Source organism: Salvelinus sp. IW2-2015, unplaced genomic scaffold, assembly GCF_002910315.2.
Source record: "Salvelinus sp. IW2-2015 unplaced genomic scaffold, ASM291031v2 Un_scaffold1015, whole genome shotgun sequence".
NCBI classification, from domain to species: Eukaryota; Metazoa; Chordata; class Actinopteri; order Salmoniformes; family Salmonidae; genus Salvelinus; species Salvelinus sp. IW2-2015.
Genome location: NW_019942688.1, coordinates 305,536 through 315,175, shown reverse-complemented (window position 1 = coordinate 315,175; position 9,640 = coordinate 305,536).

Below are 9,640 nucleotides of genomic sequence, written 5' to 3'. Positions count from 1 at the left end.
TGGCCCGTGACTGAATGCCAAGTGTCAGGTCTGCAGGAACCTGGCACCATCCCTACGGTGAAGCATCGGTGTGGTGGCAGCATCATGCTTTGGGGATGTTTCAGGGACAGGGAGACTAGTCAGGATCGAGGCAAAGATCAACGGGAGCAAAGTACAGCGAGATCCTGAATGAAAAACCTGCTCCAAGCGCTCAGGACCTCAGACTGGTGTGAAGTTTCACCTTCCAACAGGACAAATACCCTAAGCACCACCCACCAAAACAATGCAGGAGTGGCTTCGGGACAAGTCTCTGAATGTCCTTAGTACCCAGCAAGAGCCAGACTTGAACCTGAGTCTAACATTCTCTGGAGACACCTGAAAAATAGTTGTGAAGCAACGCTCCCCATCCAACCTGACCAGAGCTTGAGAGGATCTGCAGAGAAGAATGGAGGAAACTCCCCAAATACAGGTGTGCCAAGCTTTGTAACGTCATAGCAAAGAAGACTTTGAGCTGTAATCGCTGCAAAAGGTGCTTCAACATAAAGTACTGAGGAGTAATGGTCTGAATAACTCATGTAAATTTGATGTTTCATTTTATATGTATATACAGTGGGGAGAACAAGTATTTGATACACTGCCGATTTTGCAGGTTTTCCTACTTACAAAGCATGGATGGGTCTGTAATTTTATCATAGGTACAATTCAACTATGAGAGACGGAATCTAAAACAAAAATCCAGAAAATCACATTGTATGATTTTTAAGTAATTAATTTGCATTTTATTGCAATGACATAAGTATTTGATACATCAGAAAAGCAGAACGTTAATATTTTGGTACAGAAACCTTTGTTTGCAATTACAGAGATCATACGTTTCCTGTAGTTCTTAGCTAGGTTTGCCACCACACAGCGCAGGGATTTTGGCCCACTCCTCCCTACAGATCTTCTCCAGACCTTCAGGTTTCGGGGGCTGTCGCTGGGCAATACGGACTTTCAGCTCCCTCCAAAGATTTTCTATTGGGTTCAGGTCTGGAAGACTGGCTAGGCACTCCAGGACCTTGAGATGCTTCTTACGGAGCCACTCCTTAGTTGCCCATGGCTGTGTGCTTCGTGTACGTTGTCATGCTGGCAAGACCAGCCACGACCATCTTCAATGCTCTTACTGACTGTGGGAAGGAGGTGTTTGCCAAGATCTCGCGATACATGGCCCCCATCCATCCTCCCCTCAATACGGTGCAGTCGTCCTGTCCCTTTGCAGAAAAGCATCCCCAAAGAATGATGTTTCCACCTCCATGCTTCACGGTTGGGATGGTTGTTCTTTCGGGTTGTACGTCATACTTCTTCTTCCTCACAAACACGCGCGGTGGAGTTAGACCAAAACAGCTCTATTTTTTGCCATCAGACCACATGACCTTCTCCATTCCTCCTCTGGATCATCCAGAGGTCATTGGCAAACTTCAGACAGCCTGGACATGCACTGGCTTAAGCAGGGGGACTTGCGTGCGCTGCAGGATTTTAATCCATACGGCGTAGTGTTTACTAATGGTTTTCCTTTTGAGACTGTGGTCCAGCTCTCTTCAGGTCATTGACCAGGTCCTGCGTGTAGTTCTGGGCTGATCCTCACCTTCCCCATGGATCATTGATGCCCCACGAGGTGAAATCTTGCATGGAGCCCCAGACCGGAGGGTGATTGACCGTCATCTGAACTTCTTCCATTTCTAATAATTGCGCCAACAGTTGTTTCCTTCTCACCAACTGCTTGCCTATTGTCCTGTAGCCCATCCCAGCCTTGTGCAGGTCTACAATTTTATCTCCTGATGTCCTGTACCACAGCTCTTCTGGTCTTGGCCATTGTGGAGAAGGTTGGAAATCTGTTTGATTGTGTGTGGACAGGTGTCTTTTTACAGTAACAGTTCAAACAGGTGCAGTTATACAGGTAATGAGTGGAGAACAGGGAGGGCTTCTTAAAGAAAACTACAGGTTGTGAGAGCGGAATTCTTACTGGTGGTAGGTGATCAATACTATGTCATGCAATAAATGCAAATTAATTATTTAAAAATCATACAATGTGATTTTCTGATTTTTTGTTTTTAGCATCCGTCTCTCACAGTTTGAAGTGATACCATATGATAAAATATTACAGACCTCTACATGCTTTGTAAGTAGGAAACTGCAAAATCGGCAGTGATGTATCAAATACTTGTTCTCCCCACTGTTATATAATAATGTAGTAATATAATGTCTACCTATCCTATTTTTGCTTTGTCATTATGGGGTATTGTGTGTAGATTGATGAGGGGTGAAAAAATGATTTCATTTTAGAATAAGGCTGTAACGTAACAAAATGTGGAAAAAGTCAAGGGGTCTGAATATTTTCCGAYGGCACTGTAGGTGGGGTAAAGTGACATGGCGACAGGATCAGGGCTGTAACCAGGGTTTTAGTGAAGTCTGGAATTTACTGCTTTTCTATACAGTAAAAAATAAATAAACATTAATGTGCTATTTGAAGAACATGCCAAAATGACCTCAGTCCATCAACAAACACATAGCCTATTAGCTTTACAATTGTAATGTTTTACACATGAAAGAGGGGAAATATGATTCACATTGACACTTAGCATTAGCGATAAAACAAGTGTTTTGCATTTTAATATAGGCCTGTAGGTTTATAGGAGGTCTAGGCCCATGTGGAGATCTTCATATTGATTGGTAACTTGTTTCGTAAGATTAGTACAGATTTTCTCATGGGACCACAACCCCAAGAGCCACTGTACTAACCTCTCTCTCTCTCTCTGCTTGCTTCCTCTCTCTGTCTCSACTGCTTCCTCCTGCATGCATTGCAGCTTGCCTCAGCCTTACCACTGAGCGCTGTAAAGCAAAGTTAGTCTGAGAACTGTGTGATTGTGTTGTTTCAGATTATGTCCAGTGTCCATCCTGCCAGCTGCGGTTCAGTGAGAATGCAGCAGACACATTCAATTCTGTAAGGAGCTGCACGCACACAGATGTGAAGGACAGCACTGAAGCCTGGGTATGAGTGAAGGAAAGCACTGACGATGGGTATGAGTGAAGGACAGCACTGACGCCTGGGTATGAGTGAAGGACAGCACTGACGCCTGGGTATGAGTGAAGGAAAGCACTGACGCTCTCTCAAAAACAACAACTTCACTTATGAGAGACGGAATCTTAAAACAAAAAATCCAGAAAATCACATTGTATGAATTTTTAAAGTAATTAATATTTGCATTATTGATGACATAAGTATTTGAACATCAGAAAAGCAGAACGTAATATTTTGGTACAGAAACCTTTGTTTGCAATTACAGAGATCATACGTTTCCTGTAGTTCTTGGCTTAGGTTTGCACACACTTGCGCAGGGATTTTGGCCACATCCTCCCTGACAGGATCTTCTCCAGATCCTTCAGGTTTCGGGGGCCTGTCGCTGGGGCAATACGGACTTTCAGCTCCTGCCCAAAGATTTCTATTGGGTTCAGGGGCTCTGGGAAGACTGGCTAGACGCATGCCAGGACCTTGAGATGACTTCTTACGGGCCACAATCCTATAGTTTGCCCTGGCTGGTTGTGCTTCGTGTCGTCTGTCATTGCTGACAAGACCCAAGCCACGCACCCATCTTCAATTGCGATCTTAGCTAGCACCGGAAGGACGGATTGTTGGCCAAGATCTCTGCGATACACTGGCCCCCATCGTAGTCCTCCCCTCAATACGGCATGCAGTCGTCCTGTCCCTTGCCAGAAAAGCATTTTCCAAAGAATGATGCTTTCCACCTCCATGGCTTCACGGTTGGATGGTGTCTTGGGGTGTACTCATACTTCTTCTTCCTCCAAACACGCGAGTGGAGTTAGACCAAAAAAGCTCTATTTTTTGTCTCATCAGACCACATGACCTTCTCCCATTCCTCCTCTGGATCATCCAGATGGTCATTGGCAAACTTCAGACAGGCCTGGACATGCACTGGCTTAAGCAGGGGGACCTTAGCGTGCGCTGCAGGATTTAATCCATGACGGCGTAGTGTGTTACTAATGTTTTCTTTTGAGACTGTGGTCCCAGCTCTCTCAGGTCATTGACCAGGTCCTGCCGTGTAGTTCTGGGGCTGATCCTCACCTTCCTCATGATCATTGATGCCCACGAGGTGAAATCTTGCATGGAGCCCAGACCGAGGGTGATTGACACGTCATCTTGAACTTCTTCCATTTTCTAATAAATTGCGCCAACAGTTGTTTCCTTTCTCACAAGCTGCTTGCCTATTGTCCTGTTAGCCATCCAGCCTTGTGCAGGTCGACAATTTTATCCCTGATGTCCTTACACAGCTCTCTGGTCTTGGCCGATTGTGGAGAGGTTGGAATCTTGTTTGATTGTTGTGTTGGACAGGTGTTCTTTTTTATACAGGTAACGAGTTCAAACAGGTGCAGTTAATACAGGTAATGAGTGGAGAACGGGAGGGCTTCTTAAAGAAAACTTACAGGTTTGTGAGAGCCGGAATTCTTACTGGTTGGTAGTGATTCAAATACTTATGTCATGCAATAAAATGCAAATTATTATTTAAAAATCATACAATGTGATTTTCTGGATTTTTGTTTTAGATTCCGTCTCTCACAGTTGAAGTGTACATATGATTAAAAATTACAGACCTCTTACATGCTTTGTAAGTAGGAAACCTGCTAAATCTGGCAGTGTATCAAATACTTGTTCTCCCCACTGTATATATATAATTAGTAAAAATGTCTACCTATTTTTTGCTTTGTCATTATGGGGTTATGTGTGGTAGATTGATTGAGGTGAAAAAATGATTTCATTTAGAATAAGGGCTGTAACGTAACAAATGTGGAAAAAGTCAAGGGGTCTGAATATTTTTCCGAGGCACTGTAGGTGGCGGTTAAAGTACATGGCGACAGGTATCAGGGCTGTACCAGGGTTTTAGTTGAAGTCTGGAAATTTACTGCTTCTATACAGTAAAAAATAAATAAACATTAATGTGCTATTTGAAGAACATGCCAAAATGACCTCAGTCCATCAACAAAACACATAGCCTATTTAGCTTTACAATTGTAATGTTTTTACACATGAAAGAGGGGAAATATGATTCACATTGACACTTAGCATTAGCGATAAAACAAGTGATTTTGCATTTTAATTAGGCCTGTAGGTTATAGGAGGTCTTAGGCCCATGTGGAGATCTTCATATTGATTGGTAACTTGTTTCGTAAGATTAGTACAGATTTTCTCATGGGACCACAACCCAAGAGGCCATGTACTAACCTCTCTCTCTCTCTCTGCTTGCTTCCTCTCTCTGTCTCGACTGCTTCCTCCTGCATGCATTGCAGCTGCCTCAGCCTTACCAACTGAGCGCTGTATAAGCAAAGTTAGTCTGAGATGCATGTGTGATTGTGTTGTTTTCAGATTATGTCCAGTGTCCATCCTGCCAGCTGCCGGTCAGTGAGAATGCAGCGACACATTCAATTCTGTAAGGAGCTGCACGCACACAGATGTGAAGGACAGCACTGAAGCCTGGGTATGAGTGAAGGAAAGCACTGACGGATGGGTATGAGTGAAGGACAGCACTGACGCCTGGTATGAGTGAAGGACAGCACTGACGCCGTGGGTATGAGTGAAGGAAAGCACTGACAATGGGTATGAGTGAAGACAGCACTTTGAGCTGTGTATGATGAACGGAAGCACTTGCGCCTGGGTATGGAGTAAGGACAGCACTGACGATGGGTATGAGTGAAGGACAGCACTGCACGCCTGGGTATGAGTGAAGGACAGCACTGACGCCTGGGTATGAGTGAAGGACAGCACTGACGATGGGTATGAGTGAAGGACAGCACTGACGATGGGTATGAGTGAAGGACAGCACTGTGCGCCTGGGTATGAGTGAAGGACAAGCACTGACGCCTGGGTATGAGTGAAGGACAGCACTGACGATGGGTATATGAGTGAAGGACAGCACTGACGCCCTGGGTATGAGTGAAGGACAGCACTGCGCCTGGGTATGAGTGAAGGACAGCACTGACGATGGGTTATGGAGTGTAAGGACAGCACTGACGTATGGGTATGAGTGAAGGACAGCACTGGACGCACTGGGGTATGAGTGAAAGGACAGCACTGACGCCTGGGTATGAGTGAAGGACAGCACTGACGCCTGGGTATGAGTGAAGGGACAGCACTGGCGCCTGGGTATGAGGGAGGACAGCACTGACGCCTGGGTATGAGTGAAGGACAGCACTGACACCTGGGTATGAGTGAAGGACAGCACTGACGATGGGTATGAGTGAAGGACAGCACTGACGATGGGTATGAGTGAAGGACAGCACTGACGCCTGGGTATGAGAGAAAGACAATGCACTTGACAGCCTGGGTATGAGTGTTTAACTGTTCTTTTAAGTGTGTGATCCATACACAGTGGAGTGTGTTGCAACCAGTGTGGGTGTGGGCACACATGCACTCTCCACAGTTCAAAGGCCTCCTGCTCCTGTGAAGAAGGGCAACTCTCTCTGCTGTTCCTACTCTTCCTCCTGTTTACCCCAGAGATCTGGCCTGGCCCAGCACTCGGGGTAAACACACACACACACGCTGGCCTCAATGTAAGATGATGGTAAGATCTTTGTGTAACCCAGGGGTTATTTCACATGCTTTCTGTTTTCTGCTCAGTCTCTTTTACAAAACTGTCTCTGTCTTCTAGAGGACATCTCAAAATTAGACCCAGTCTCTTCTGTGCTAGGCCACACTGACTGAACTAACATGGCACTAGCCTCTGATGTCTAACTAACGCTGGCACATAGCTCTGTAGTACTACCTAACACCGGGCACTAGCACTCTGTAGTTACTAATAATACTGGAGCTAGTATCTCTGTAGTACTAATTAAACACTGGGCTTACGTCTGTGTAGTAACTAAACTAAACACTGGAGCTAGATCTGTATAGTACTATAACATATACTGGCGGCTAGCACTCTTTTTGGTATAACGTAACTGATCACTTATAATCACTGGTCGACTGAAACAAATTAAGAGCTAGTCTCTGTAGTACTTGAATAAATAACTGGACTAGCACTCTGTAGTACTAACTAATGATCGAGCTAGCTTTGCTAGTAATACTAACTTGGCACTAGTGCTGTATACTAAAGACGGCTATCCTGTAGGTACTAAACTAATTACAGGATGGTAGAACATAGCGACTCTGTAGTACTAACTAACACTGGCACTAGCACTTCTGTATACTAAAGTAATACGAGCTAGTACTCTGTAGTACTAACTAATACGAGCTAGCACTTCTGTTAGTACTAAACTAATACGAGCTAGCACTCTGTAGTACTAAAACTAATACGAGCTAGTTACTCTGTAGTACTAACTAACACTGGCACTAGCACTCTGTAGTAACTAACTAACACTTGGATCTAGTACTCTGTTAGTACTAAACTAACACTGACTAGTACTCTGTTAGTATAAACTAATACGAGCTAGCACTCTGTAGTACTAAACTTAATACGAGCTAGAACTCTGTAGTACTAACTAACACTGGCACTAGCACTCTGTAGTACTAATAACACTGGAGCGAGCACTCTGTAGTATAAACTAATACGAGTTCTACTTCTGTTAGTACTAACTAACACTGGCACTAGCACTCTGTAGTACTAACACTGGAGCTAGCACTCTGAGTACTAAACTACACTGGAGCTAGCACTCTGTAGTACTAAACTAATACGAGCTAGTACTCTTGTAGTACTAACTAATACTGGAGCTAAGCACTCGTGTAGTACTAAAACTAATATTGAAGCTACACTCTGAGTACTAACTAATACTGGAGCTAGCACTCTGTAGTACTAAACTAACACTGCACTACGCACTCTGTAGTACTAAACTAATACCGACTAGTACTCTTGTAGTACTAAACACTGGCACTAGCACTCTAGTACTAAACTAACACTGGCGCTAGCACTCTGTAGTACTAAATAACACTAGCAGCACTCTGTAATACTAACTAACACTGGAGCTAGCACTCTGTTACGTGAAAATCTTAACAGGAGCTAGCACTCTGTAGTACTAAAACTAACACTGGAGCTAAGACTCTGTAGTACTAACTAACACTGGAGCTAGCATCTTGTAGTACTAAAACTAAACACTGAGCTAGCACTCGTAGTACTAAACTTAACACTGAGCTAGCACCTGTGTAGACTAACTAACACTGGAGCTAGCACTCTGTAGTACTAAATAACATGGAGCTAGCATCTGTAGTATAACTAACACTGGAGCTAGCCACTCTGTAGTACTAAAGACTAATACGAGCTAGCACTCTGTAGTACTAACTAATACGAGCTAGTACTCTGTAGTACTAATACTGGACTAGCAATCTGTAGTACTAACTAATACGAGCTAGTACTCTGTTAGTACTAAACTAACAATGGAGCTAGCACTCTTAGTACAAACTAATACGAGCTGTAGTACTTCTGTAGTACTAAAACTAATACGAAGCTAGTACTCTGTAGTACTAAACTAACAATGGAGCTAGCACTCTGTAGTACTAAACTAACAATGGAGCTAGCACTCTTGTAGTACTAAACTAATACGAGCTAGCACTCTTTAGTACTAAACTAACACTGGAGCTAGCACTCTGTAGTACTAATACTGGACTAGCATCTGTAGTACTAACTAAACGAGCTAGTACTCTGTAGTACTAAACTAACAATGGAGCTAGCACTCTGTAGTACTAACTAATACGAGCTAGACTCTGTAGTACTAAACTAACAATGAGCTAGCCTCTGTATAGACTAACACACTGAGGCTCACTCTGTGTACGTACAAATCAACTGCACCTAGCACTCGTAGTACTAACAATACTGAAGCTAGCACTTCTGTAGTACTAAACGTAACACTGAGAGCTAGTACTCTGTATACTAAACTAACACTGGCCTAGCAACTCTGTAGTACTAAACTAACACTCGCACTAGCACTCTGTTAGTTACTAACTAATTACTGAGCTTTAGCCACTCGTAGTTACTAACTAATACGGACTAGCACCTTGAGTACTAACTTAACACTGGCCACAGCACTCTGTATAAGACTAAACTAATATGACTAGTTATTCTGTGTACAAACTAAACACTGAGCTAGCACTCAGTAGTACTACAGAGTGCTACTCCAGTTAGGTTTAGTTACTACCAGAATACTAGCTTCATATTAGTTTATTATACAGATGCTAGTCCTAGTGTTAGTAAGTACTACAGGAGGCTAGCCCAGTATTAGTGAGTACTACAAACGAGCATAGTACTCGGTTATACTAACACACTGGCACTTAGCACTCGTATTATAACAATACGAGCTAGTCTTTGTAACTACGAACAAACTGGCACTAGGCACTTCTGTAGTACTAACTAACACTGAGCAAGCACTCTGTAGTAATAAACCTAATACGAGCTCGTACTCTGTATACTAAAACTAATACGAGCTCCTACTCTGTAATACTAAACTAATACGAGCTAGCACTCTGTATACTAAACTAATACGAGCTAGTACTCTGTAGTACTAAACTTACACAACTCTTAGGCGTGCAAGCCATTCAGCCATTCATCCCATCCATTAAGTTACCTCTGCAGGATCGTGAGAGCGCCCCCTCTGGTTACTCTCCTAACCGCACTGTGCGTTTAGT